This window comes from Eurosta solidaginis, chromosome 3, assembly GCF_040869045.1.
Source record: "Eurosta solidaginis isolate ZX-2024a chromosome 3, ASM4086904v1, whole genome shotgun sequence".
Lineage (NCBI taxonomy): Eukaryota > Metazoa > Arthropoda > Insecta > Diptera > Tephritidae > Eurosta > Eurosta solidaginis.
This window is the reverse complement of record NC_090321.1, coordinates 279,941,631-279,955,339: the sequence shown is the minus strand read 5'-3', so window position 1 is coordinate 279,955,339 and position 13,709 is coordinate 279,941,631. Positions and strand designations below refer to the sequence as shown.

At 34.3% G+C, this 13,709-nt stretch overlaps 1 protein-coding gene across 5 annotated transcripts in view; it reads right to left on the bottom strand.

The window, feature by feature from the left end:
* The window catches only part of Gp150 (glycoprotein 150), a 148,827-nt gene extending 135,668 nt beyond the window's left edge, over positions 1–13,159 (bottom strand). Inside the window, exons 1-2 of one of the 5 annotated variants that reach the window (XM_067776653.1) lie at positions 13,080–13,159; positions 12,693–12,804 (exon numbers count right to left, since the gene is read on the bottom strand). The gene's annotated coding sequence lies outside the window, so the exon portion shown is untranslated. Of the gene's footprint in view, positions 1–12,692; positions 12,852–12,994 lie in introns of all 5 variants that reach the window. The other 4 variants (XM_067776655.1, XM_067776654.1, XM_067776652.1 and 1 more) reach the window with 4 other exon arrangements.
* Between the last annotated feature and the right edge of the window lie 550 nt (positions 13,160–13,709).

The window sequence follows — 13,709 nt, the reverse complement described above, 5'->3', positions numbered from 1 at the left end:
TATACTAAAATTAAACGGGCTATAAAACTGCATACTCGAAAAAATTCTACATGTTCTTTTGGCCAAGCAATCAAAGTTCGAAATTTTATTGCAATAATTTTTGGAAATTTTTGCAATAATTTTTTGGTCATTTGCAGTAAACATCCTTTGAATTAGTTGACTAACCTGCATTCATTTAGACAGGAATCATTTCAAACGCATTTACCCAGAATTTACAATAAGTAATTTACATTAACCTTAATTATCTCAATTGTTACTTAGATCCTTTTGGTTCTAAGCCCTTCATATATTTTTTTGGCCATCTATGTTAATTACCATTTTAACAAATCTCATATACATACATATTAAATTACTAATAATCCAAACGCATAACTTGACAAGTATAGCTGTCTAAATATGTACATGAGATATTTGGTAAATAAACGACAGAGCCCAAATGTTACATTGGTAATAAGTTGTAACACCAAAAGAAATAAGGACAGTTAAATTGAAAAATCAAATATTCAAGAAAACTAATTTTTATTGATATTAGAGAAAAATTGCAAAGTTTACAAACGGCGATGGTTACTAGGACATGTTTCTGAATTTCATTTCATCAGCTAGCTTCTCGGGAGCTGAGTATTGAACTCGAATCTCCAACATTCATACCAGTGTAAAAGCTGATGCCCTTAATACTATGTTCAAACAGAAAAATAAATTGAGGAAATTTCGATTTGAATTGAGTGCTGTTCATACAACTCGATTTAGCTTACACAACAGTAATTTGATAGCTGGTTGGCTCATCTCTACAGCAAGAACATACCTTTGTTCAGACTTTCAAAATGTGCGTGTTGGTATTAGGCGAATGAAATGGAATGAAAACATAAAACTTTGAAATTTTTGTGTGTTGTAAGAAAATGTGTTCAATGTTTTGGTTTCATTTTGAGTTTGCCATCAACTTTTGACAATCCCTACTCCAGTGAAATGAAAGACATAAAATCAGCTGATGAAATGAGCCAACCATATAGTTCAGCCATGCGCAACTGACGTTGAAATCTACTCAATAAACACACTTTACAAGGTTGTATTTGCAGTTTGAAACAATTTATTACGCAATTTTTTTTAAATTGGCAATTTATTATTACAATTTATTATATGATAAATTGCGTAATAAATTGCCCAAATAGTATAAATTGCCAATTTGGTGTGTGTTTGAACCTAGTATAACCATTCAGCCATATGAATACCCCGCTGCTCGCTTTGCAATTGGTCTCCAAGAATTAACTTTTTGTTGCTATTCCTTGTTTAGTTATTTCAACAGGAAAAAAACTGTTGGTGTCAAGTTAACAATATTCTGTAAAAAATACAGATTCTTAAATAATCAAATTAAGTTTTCTTTTAAAAGAACTGATTTCCGTTTGGGGGAAATCAAGAGGTGCAGGAGGCTGTAAAATTTGTAAGATCATACGACATCAGACTCACAAACTGGCGCATATATCTGAAGAAAGAAGACTTAAAGCTCATGATGGGGATACCAACTAGACACTGACTTCTGGCGTCACATGCTTGTAAGTTAGGCAGCAGATGTAGGAAGTGCGAGCTGCAGGAAGAAACGGTTGAGCGAGTTCTGTGTTCGTGTACTGCGTTCGCCAGGTCAAGGCCCCAGCTATTAGGGGCGGCTGATTTGCCAGGTTCCGAGGCAGCAATTAAGCTACGTCCTAGAACACTTCTAGTTTTTGCCAAGAGGAAGGAGTTGTTCTATGACATAAGTCCTGGCATCTGATTGTGGTTCATACGTTTGGTCGTCAAACAAATTCTGGACACATTCAATCTATGTGAGGTCTTTATCGACCGGTCAGTTCAACATAACCTAACGCCCAATTTTATGCAAATAAATCAGCTAAATTTAAAGAAAAACTTGCTCTCTGGGCCCTCCTGAGTTCAGGGCATAAAAAAAGCAACATAAAAATCTTAGGAACATTTTTTTTATTTGTATTTTTTGTTTTAACAGAGCTGTGGACTAATTTTGGTGAACTTTTTTTTGTTAATTTGACTGTTTAAACACTTAATTGGGAATGAACAATGTGTGCTAAGTTTATTCAACAGCAATTTGCGATGGATGACAATGGGCTGAAATATCGGTTTAACCAAAGAAATTGAAATTATAAGAAGGTTGAACTCGCTGCTTCAAAATTCAGCGAGAAAACAAAAATTTTCTGAAAGAGCAGGTTAGTGGAGTTCACCATACTCTTTGGCTCGTCTTTCGCACCGCGCGGCGAAAACGAATACTAATTGAATTTTCGTGATTTTCGTGAAGTTTTGTTTTGATGTCAAGCAGTGTCGGTCGCGTAATTTTGTTTTCGGTTCAGTGATAAAAATGTTTAATAATTGAATGAAATATAACGTAATAAAGTGTTTTTCAAAAAATAATGTGCGGGAAGTGATAGAAAACTTAAAGTTGTAGCTTAAAAGTGATACAAAGAAATTGTGAAGTGCTTGGAAGAAGTGAAAGTATCAAAACAAAAATATGGAAGAAGAAGATATGTAAATAAGGAAAAAATGTGAGTTTTGTGTTTTAATTTTGTTAAAAGTTGCCAAAATAAGTGTTTATATTATATTTATGTTGCATAAGTTGTATTTGAAAGCTGTGCAACAATATATAAATAAGCAAGTATTTTGGTTTCCATCAAATCAAAACAAAGGTGAAGCTAGTGAACTGTGTACATATGTATGTACATATATAGTGAAGCAGTGTGTGAGAAAATTAAAAAGTAAACAAAGATACCAAAACAAGTACAAGTTTTTGGTGTTTGAAAACTAATAACAATTGCCAAAACAAGTGTTTAATTATACTTTGTTTGCATTAGTTGCATATGAAAACTGTGCAAAAACATATAAATAAGCAAATGTTTTGGTTGCATCAATGGGTTTTTGTAATTTGTTTGTTTGTTGATCAGATGAAGGCGGGAACGAAAGAGGATTTTTTCTACTATTTCTAAAGTGCGAAATATGAGATGGCTATACTCACTCTCGTGCGTAAAATTCTTTGCGTAAAAGGAGATGCATACATGTGACCGTACGAACACCAAAAAATTCGTTTCATATTTTTGACGGATACGCGCTAATTTTTATGAGCGCCTGGTGAAGTCAAAATTTCCCTTTAAAATCTCTGGCAAAATAAATTAAAGAAATTTGCTTAGACGAGAAGTAGGAGGGAATGGAAGTTTTCCTCGTCTAAGATTGTGTTAGTTTTGGCCTATACGTACGAGACCAGACGAAAAGTTTGCATGGGTTAGTAGGAAGAATCAAATTTTAAATTTTGTCTGACTTCTTTCTATTTTTTGTTCTTCCTCTTATGTTTGTGATTTTCAGAATGAGACGTTGGCGGGAATGTAAGATTTCCTCGGCAAAAAATTGAGATTGTGTTAGTTTTGGCCTATATGTACGAAGCCGTGCAAAATGTTTGAATGTGTTGGTAAGAAGAATCGACACAAAATCAAAATTTAAGATTTTGTCTCTGGTTTGTGCTTGTGGATGAGGCGAAGGCGGGTATGGAAGTTAGGAAAAATGCTTGCATATTTTAGCGACATTTGCTAATTTATATGGGCATTTTTATAATTTCAGCTAAAAAAAAAAAAAAATAAATAAGTATCTACTAGAGCGGGCTTCGAACCCACGAAATCGTACAACAACGTACTTGCCTACCCAGCTGTGCCACAATAGCTTGTGAACTTTGAAAGCCTAACAGGTAGTTATAAGGATGAGTTTCAATCTAGTGAGTGGTGAATGGTGAGTGAATGCGTGGGACATATATATAATTTCTAACTTGGAAACATATTTATATGTTGTACAAAGGAGATAGCTCTATTATCCTCTTTGGTTTGTATAGTACTTTTTACTTAGCAGCATTCATTAGAGATGCGAAATGCAATACTTAACCATGTACCATATGACGTAGGCGGGAATGTAAGATTCCTCGCCAAAATCTAATGTTGTGTTAGTTTTGGCCTATATGTACGCGGCCGGACGAAATGTTTGAATGTGTTGGTAATAAGAATCGACACAAAATCAAAATTTAATATTTTGTCTAGAGTTGTGCTTTTTCGTTCATTTCAGAGATTCGAATCTTTCGTTCTTTTTCTGATGAACGAACAAGTTGTTCTTTTTGTTCATCTGTTCTTTTTTTTTCAAGCAAATTTGTTCACTGCTGCTTGCACCCGCGAAAAAAGCCAATAAGTATAGATGAGGGTGTGTATGCAGCAATGCTTTGTGTAAGAACTAAAAGAACAAATAGAACCGAAATCGAAGATCTAGTTCACTTGTTCAGTTGAGAGACCCGGTCAGTTGAACAAGTTCAGAACGAAACGACCCAACTCTAATTTTGTCTCTGGTTTGACTTTTGTGCTTGTTTGTGAGGAGAAGGCGGGTATGGAAGTTAGGAAAAATGTTTGCATATTTTTAGCGACATTTGCTATTATATATGGTCGCCTATTACCATGCCAGCTTTCGATGGCTCTACCATTGAACAATTTCAAACAATTGAAGAAATTCAAACAATGTTTGAATTTTGGTTAAAAAATGTTTCTTTGATATTGTGAAACGCCTATCGGCAAAATTTTGCTATTTTGGCGCATTTTTATAATTTCAGCTAAAAAAAAAAATAAAGAAAAATTAAGTTGCCGGGCTTTGAACCCACGGAAACCTACAACAATTTAGCAGTCTATACATCTATGCCACATTAGCTGACAAATGCTATTGGCCAAACAAGCAGTTATATGCATGATGCTTGAGTTTCAGTCTAGTGAGCGGTGTGTGAATGCGTGGGACATACATACTAAGTCACGGTATTTCTGACTTCTAAACACATTTATATGTTGTACAAAGAAGATAGCTCGATTATCCTTTGGTTTGTATATTACTTTTTCCTTTGCAGCATTCATTTATGGATGAGTATTTTAACTTAAATTTTTCTAACATACTCCAGTAAGCCTACATATTTTTCTGATGGCCTGGTGTATTGGGCTCTTTTATATATTTTCGGGCTTCCTCTGTGGCCTTGTGAACAACTTTTGATGATTTTGGTTGTTGATTGATTGATTTTGGATGATTTAAAGAAGAAAAAATATAAAAATAAATAAAATGTGTGGTATTCGAACCCAGAATCATCAAAAGTTGCGCGCGCAGTGGGGCGAGGACATTATGAATTATGAATGAAAGTTTGATAATTGCCACACACCTAAGAATTTAAGGCCACCACTGTTAAAATCAATTGGTGGAAGAGAACAAATACCATAATTGCCTGCCAAAAAGCATCCCAATTTCGGCATAGATTGTACCGAAAGAGAAACAAAGTAGGCAAGACAAGATGATTTTTATTCAATTTATTTGTATTTTGACATTTCTCACGTTATCAAACATTACGAATGAAATTTTGTTAATTGCCTCACACCTAAGAATTTAAAGGCCGCCGCGGTTAAAATCAATTGGTAGAAGTAAACAAGCAATATAATTTTTTGCCAAAAAGCACCCCAATTTCGGCATACATTTTACCGAAAGAGTAACAAAGTAGACAAGATCTTAGACAAGATCAATTTTATTCATTCTATTTGTTTGTATTTTGACATTTCTCATATTTTACGCGGCGAAAATATGCTCGCCGCGGCTTGTATTTGGTGAACTTGGCAAACACGAAAAATAGTGTGTGGCATGTGGTGAACTCCACTAATTTGTTCTTCTGGACTCAACTCGCCAAAAAAACTCTTATACTGGCGTGTTCAACCTTCTTATAATTTCAATTTCTTTGGTTTAACTGACAGTTGCCATCCATGCTAAGAGAGCAACAGGTATATCGCGCTGAAACCAAAGAAATTGAAATTATAAGAAGGTTGAACTCGCTGCTTCAAAATTCAGCGAGAAAACAAAAATTTTCTGAAAGAGCAGGTTAGTGGAGTTCACCATACTCTTTGGCTCGTCTTTCGCACCGCGCGGCGAAAACGAATACTAATTGAATTTTCGTGATTTTCGTGAAGTTTTGTTTTGATGTCAAGCAGTGTCGGTCGCGTAATTTTGTTTTCGGTTCAGTGATAAAAATGTTTAATAATTGAATGAAATATAACGTAATAAAGTGTTTTTCAAAAAATAATGTGCGGGAAGTGATAGAAAACTTAAAGTTGTAGCTTAAAAGTGATACAAAGAAATTGTGAAGTGCTTGGAAGAAGTGAAAGTATCAAAACAAAAATATGGAAGAAGAAGATATGTAAATAAGGAAAAAATGTGAGTTTTGTGTTTTAATTTTGTTAAAAGTTGCCAAAATAAGTGTTTATATTATATTTATGTTGCATAAGTTGTATTTGAAAGCTGTGCAACAATATATAAATAAGCAAGTATTTTGGTTTCCATCAAATCAAAACAAAGGTGAAGCTAGTGAACTGTGTACATATGTATGTACATATATAGTGAAGCAGTGTGTGAGAAAATTAAAAAGTAAACAAAGATACCAAAACAAGTACAAGTTTTTGGTGTTTGAAAACTAATAACAATTGCCAAAACAAGTGTTTAATTATACTTTGTTTGCATTAGTTGCATATGAAAACTGTGCAAAAACATATAAATAAGCAAATGTTTTGGTTGCATCAATGGGTTTTTGTAATTTGTTTGTTTGTTGATCAGATGAAGGCGGGAACGAAAGAGGATTTTTTCTACTATTTCTAAAGTGCGAAATATGAGATGGCTATACTCACTCTCGTGCGTAAAATTCTTTGCGTAAAAGGAGATGCATACATGTGACCGTACGAACACCAAAAAATTCGTTTCATATTTTTGACGGATACGCGCTAATTTTTATGAGCGCCTGGTGAAGTCAAAATTTCCCTTTAAAATCTCTGGCAAAATAAATTAAAGAAATTTGCTTAGACGAGAAGTAGGAGGGAATGGAAGTTTTCCTCGTCTAAGATTGTGTTAGTTTTGGCCTATACGTACGAGACCAGACGAAAAGTTTGCATGGGTTAGTAGGAAGAATCAAATTTTAAATTTTGTCTGACTTCTTTCTATTTTTTGTTCTTCCTCTTATGTTTGTGATTTTCAGAATGAGACGTTGGCGGGAATGTAAGATTTCCTCGGCAAAAAATTGAGATTGTGTTAGTTTTGGCCTATATGTACGAAGCCGTGCAAAATGTTTGAATGTGTTGGTAAGAAGAATCGACACAAAATCAAAATTTAAGATTTTGTCTCTGGTTTGTGCTTGTGGATGAGGCGAAGGCGGGTATGGAAGTTAGGAAAAATGCTTGCATATTTTAGCGACATTTGCTAATTTATATGGGCATTTTTATAATTTCAGCTAAAAAAAAAAAAAAATAAATAAGTATCTACTAGAGCGGGCTTCGAACCCACGAAATCGTACAACAACGTACTTGCCTACCCAGCTGTGCCACAATAGCTTGTGAACTTTGAAAGCCTAACAGGTAGTTATAAGGATGAGTTTCAATCTAGTGAGTGGTGAATGGTGAGTGAATGCGTGGGACATATATATAATTTCTAACTTGGAAACATATTTATATGTTGTACAAAGGAGATAGCTCTATTATCCTCTTTGGTTTGTATAGTACTTTTTACTTAGCAGCATTCATTAGAGATGCGAAATGCAATACTTAACCATGTACCATATGACGTAGGCGGGAATGTAAGATTCCTCGCCAAAATCTAATGTTGTGTTAGTTTTGGCCTATATGTACGCGGCCGGACGAAATGTTTGAATGTGTTGGTAATAAGAATCGACACAAAATCAAAATTTAATATTTTGTCTAGAGTTGTGCTTTTTCGTTCATTTCAGAGATTCGAATCTTTCGTTCTTTTTCTGATGAACGAACAAGTTGTTCTTTTTGTTCATCTGTTCTTTTTTTTTCAAGCAAATTTGTTCACTGCTGCTTGCACCCGCGAAAAAAGCCAATAAGTATAGATGAGGGTGTGTATGCAGCAATGCTTTGTGTAAGAACTAAAAGAACAAATAGAACCGAAATCGAAGATCTAGTTCACTTGTTCAGTTGAGAGACCCGGTCAGTTGAACAAGTTCAGAACGAAACGACCCAACTCTAATTTTGTCTCTGGTTTGACTTTTGTGCTTGTTTGTGAGGAGAAGGCGGGTATGGAAGTTAGGAAAAATGTTTGCATATTTTTAGCGACATTTGCTATTATATATGGTCGCCTATTACCATGCCAGCTTTCGATGGCTCTACCATTGAACAATTTCAAACAATTGAAGAAATTCAAACAATGTTTGAATTTTGGTTAAAAAATGTTTCTTTGATATTGTGAAACGCCTATCGGCAAAATTTTGCTATTTTGGCGCATTTTTATAATTTCAGCTAAAAAAAAAAATAAAGAAAAATTAAGTTGCCGGGCTTTGAACCCACGGAAACCTACAACAATTTAGCAGTCTATACATCTATGCCACATTAGCTGACAAATGCTATTGGCCAAACAAGCAGTTATATGCATGATGCTTGAGTTTCAGTCTAGTGAGCGGTGTGTGAATGCGTGGGACATACATACTAAGTCACGGTATTTCTGACTTCTAAACACATTTATATGTTGTACAAAGAAGATAGCTCGATTATCCTTTGGTTTGTATATTACTTTTTCCTTTGCAGCATTCATTTATGGATGAGTATTTTAACTTAAATTTTTCTAACATACTCCAGTAAGCCTACATATTTTTCTGATGGCCTGGTGTATTGGGCTCTTTTATATATTTTCGGGCTTCCTCTGTGGCCTTGTGAACAACTTTTGATGATTTTGGTTGTTGATTGATTGATTTTGGATGATTTAAAGAAGAAAAAATATAAAAATAAATAAAATGTGTGGTATTCGAACCCAGAATCATCAAAAGTTGCGCGCGCAGTGGGGCGAGGACATTATGAATTATGAATGAAAGTTTGATAATTGCCACACACCTAAGAATTTAAGGCCACCACTGTTAAAATCAATTGGTGGAAGAGAACAAATACCATAATTGCCTGCCAAAAAGCATCCCAATTTCGGCATAGATTGTACCGAAAGAGAAACAAAGTAGGCAAGACAAGATGATTTTTATTCAATTTATTTGTATTTTGACATTTCTCACGTTATCAAACATTACGAATGAAATTTTGTTAATTGCCTCACACCTAAGAATTTAAAGGCCGCCGCGGTTAAAATCAATTGGTAGAAGTAAACAAGCAATATAATTTTTTGCCAAAAAGCACCCCAATTTCGGCATACATTTTACCGAAAGAGTAACAAAGTAGACAAGATCTTAGACAAGATCAATTTTATTCATTCTATTTGTTTGTATTTTGACATTTCTCATATTTTACGCGGCGAAAATATGCTCGCCGCGGCTTGTATTTGGTGAACTTGGCAAACACGAAAAATAGTGTGTGGCATGTGGTGAACTCCACTAATTTGTTCTTCTGGACTCAACTCGCCAAAAAAACTCTTATACTGGCGTGTTCAACCTTCTTATAATTTCAATTTCTTTGCTGAAACAGGCACGGTTAGTCCTAGACAGCAACATACATATGTATATAAAAACGCTCGCACCCGACAGTCCATTTTAGCTCCAGCAACTATAAGGCGCTTATAATGTTCCTTCCCAGTTGTAAGATGCGACTAAAATTCTAATATTCGAGGGGTACAAAAATTGTTTCAGCGGCAGTCGGGCTAGTACAAATCCGGCAAAGGACTGCCAATATTCGTAGCACACCCTTAAACCTTCGTTATCTATTTTACGCTCACAAAAACAAGATCAACAGGTTAATTTTAGATATCACCGTGAGAACAGAGAAATCGAATCCTTGAGAGAACTCCACACGTTCAGATAAAGATGTGCTCTTCTTAGGAAGGAATATGTCAAATAGAACCTTATGTGCAACGTTGAAGCGACTGATTCCGCAATATAAACCAAGGTCTGGATTTGTTCATATATAAATAAGCAAATATGTGTTTATCTCTTCATTATTTCCCGCTTAATCGTCTTGTCTGTCAACCCCTTTTATTGTAATCTGAAGCCTTCACCTGATTTTTGCCACCTCCATGCTGGTCTTAACCTTCCACCTCCATGCTGGTCTCATACGACGCATTATGTTTATATCGGATTGCTTATGTCCTTCGATACACGTCAAATGTATTACGGGTAGGACCAAAAACCTTTCGAATATCTTTTATCTCGTATAATCCAAGAGTAATGCGTTTGAATTTCAGACAAATGTTCTAAATTGGTTACTATAAATTAATCATTATTTCATAACAGCCCTTTCAAAAACAATGCTTTATCGTTAGCAGACTGCTACAACTATAGCTACAAGACGAGCTACAAATGACATTCCTTTGTTATTTTCTTTTTTAACGAAAAAAAGTACCTTTGAAAAGGTTTTGAAATAGCACCCATTGAGCCTCGTAAGCTTTTATTATGAACAATTGCGACTTAATATTTTTGAAGTGTTGTGCCCACACAAAGCAGCATGAAAACCACACCAGCGCAAATGCAACGCAGTTAGATGTAAAGCATACTCGTATTTTTATGACAAAAACTAAACCAACTACACGTCAAACTGGTGGATGCAAGATAAACCGGGTTATCATGGCGGCGGAAGCGCCAGTAAGCTTTACAAATACATATAATACGAAACACGAAAAGTCCATACCCCCAACAAGAAGATATGAGTTAAAAAAATTCTATTTTGAGATTTGGTCGTATGGAGCGGTGACGATCAATGCTCACGGGAATAAAATGGTAACAAATGATCAGTCGAAATAAAATAACGAAGTGATAAAGCTAGAGATAGATGAGGGAAAGGAGCAAAATATAAAAAAATAGGAAAAAACGAATTGGACACGTATACCTATCAGGGTTGCCGCTAAATTAAATTTTTAATAACAAGAATTTTCCAAAAAAGTAACCAAAAGTGGAAAATGGTAACCAAACCGAAAAAGCTTGCGTTTTTGCTGGCAGCATTGATATTTATTTTATTTTAGCGTACATATAACGTAAACCAAGTACACAGTTAGAATTAATAAATTTTTTTTTGTACATAAAATTTGATAAAACAAAAACATAAAGTCATGTTATTACACATGCTGTGTGTATGAGTATGAAAAATATTTTTTTTACTTTAGATGTAATTACATGCCTAAATGTGTAATGAGATCAAAAGTAAATGCAATTGCAAATAATAATAAATACATTCGATTAAAAATAATTTTTAGCCGACCATACGTAATTCTTTTCATTTCCATTTGGAAACAATTCTTTTGATAGCAATATGCTGTCTAGATTGTTTCTTAGCTTCGTTTTAATTAAAGCTAAGTCGGAGAACTTTCTTTCTGCCGCCGCTGAACTATGCGGCAATGACAATAACTTCATTACAAATCGCGTAAGATTCTTAAAGCAGGTCTCTACCAATCCCATTATTTTAAGCTAAGAACACACTGAGCTGCACTACACTGCCCTTTACTGTTTTGCCTATTTGATCAACATTGCCGCATCGCGCAGTGCTGCTGCCGCTAGGTGTGAATTGCTTCATAAGAATCATGGTTCAACTATGTACAGGTTGGCTCATCTGTAAAGCAACAAAGTATGTTTGTTCAAATTGTCAAATCTGTGTATTGGTGTTGGTGCGAAAGCTATGGAATGGAAACATAAAACTTAGCAGTTTTTGTATGTGTAAGTAAAATGTTGCCAATGTGTTGGTTTCATTTTGAGTTTGCCATCTCCTTTTGACAATCCCTTCGACCACGCAATGACATAAATAAAATCAGCTGATGAGATGAGCCAACCTGTACATAATTGAACCATGATAAGAATACATACGAAGATATTTTGCAGCGCAGTGTTGTGCAGCTCAGTGTGTTCTTAGCTTTTTCCCAAGCAAACTGATAATAACCAGAATTTGGCAAAGATCGATACTTAAATTTGCGATAACGAATATCTACGGATGGCAGTCTCGCCCATTCACACACCTACACCATCGAATTTTAAATCAAATTTCCCTTAATATATCAAAATCACTCTACATGTTACTTGTTGCAAAATAAAGCTCCAATATATTATTTATAGGTATCAAAGTAGACAGTTAAACCAAAATAGGGAAGCGGTAACCACGTAACCAAACGAAATTTTGGTAACCAAATTTGGTAAAAAAGTAACCAAAAACGGCAACACCGATATCTATACGAGCTTCGGGAGTAAATGAGTACTTACTATGTTAGTAGTACGTGAATAGAGAGGTAAAGCAGAAGGTAGTATTTGGAAGTAGCTGTGTTGGTGTTGTGTTGTTGGTAGAAATTTTGTCAAATGAATGCTCTGGCAAGCAAAGTGGTAGAAAGATCGTGCAAAGCGATTTGTTATTTGGCTAGAAAGAGTCAACTCTATATATAACTGATTTGTTGAGCTGATGAAATTTTGAGCTACTCTATCAACAGCCAACCAACTAACAAACTCGCAAAACGACAATGGCGACAACGACGACTACGACTTTGTTAGTTAGTATTTGATGGATTGTTATGTATGTATTTGCTTTTATATTTTTTTTTTCAAGATTTTTTATGAAAATGTTTTCGCGTAGCTTCTCACTCAACAAGTTTAAACTTAATTATATCACCACTAAGAATATAGTATAGATAGATAGATAAAAAAATGCCCGATTAATTATTAATATTTTGAAGGGATCGCAACTCACCTTGAAATTATTTTTTTGTTGCTGCGTAGAGCAAATAATGTGTATCCTTGTTTTTGTGTTAATTTCAAATTTTTATTCAAAACTGTTCGTACGAAGCTGTAAAATGTTTTCTCTGCAATATGAAAGACCTAAAATTAGGCTATACAAAACCTGCTGCTGCTAACAAAATAAAAATAAAACTAAAAGCAATATCACCACGTAAATAAAAGAAAAAAAATTAAAAATATTCCGCACTTTCACTGAAGAATGCACTTTTGTTTTTTTCTTTTTCAAATTAATTTACTGAACAATTGGAAACTCACAACATTCAAATTAATTGACAAATTCTTCACTATTAGACTTATATGTATACGTGTATCTATGTATATGTACTGCTTTTGGGTTTACCGATTTGTTGATCGTATAGCGCTTAAAATTTTTACACACGTTTTTAACACCTGTTGGTACTCGAGACAACTGAACGCTCTGGAAATTATAACTCTGCTAATAACCAAACGAGCTATGATCCCAGTCACAGTTGCCACATAATGTTTTCATTTGGCAAAAATTCACCAAAAAAAGTACAAAATTTCAACAAAAAAAAAAACCAAAGTTTGATTTCTTTCATTGGTTTTAAAACATTGTATTTGACAACTTAGTATGTGCTTATGTTAAAAAGTAACAAAAACTGCTTCAATTCAAACCAAAATAAAGTATATTTCTTCATATTAAGGGAGTTCAGAATTTGCGTATTTGTTGTTGAAAACTTTGCTCTAGCAATTATAAGCTACGGATAGTGAACAACTTCTTTCGTTTTCAATTTTTTTCTTTGCTCTTTTTGTTTTGATTTGACAGCTTTTGATTTGCTATTAAATATTGAAAAAATAAACTACTTTTGTCTATGTTGCGTGTTTGCAATGACGTAGCAAATATTTTAAAAAATATGCTCTATAAGTCTGCAATGCAATGATGCTAGACCATTTGCCCCAAAATCCTGAACTCCCTTATTATATTATATCAAAAATGTATTAAAATCCA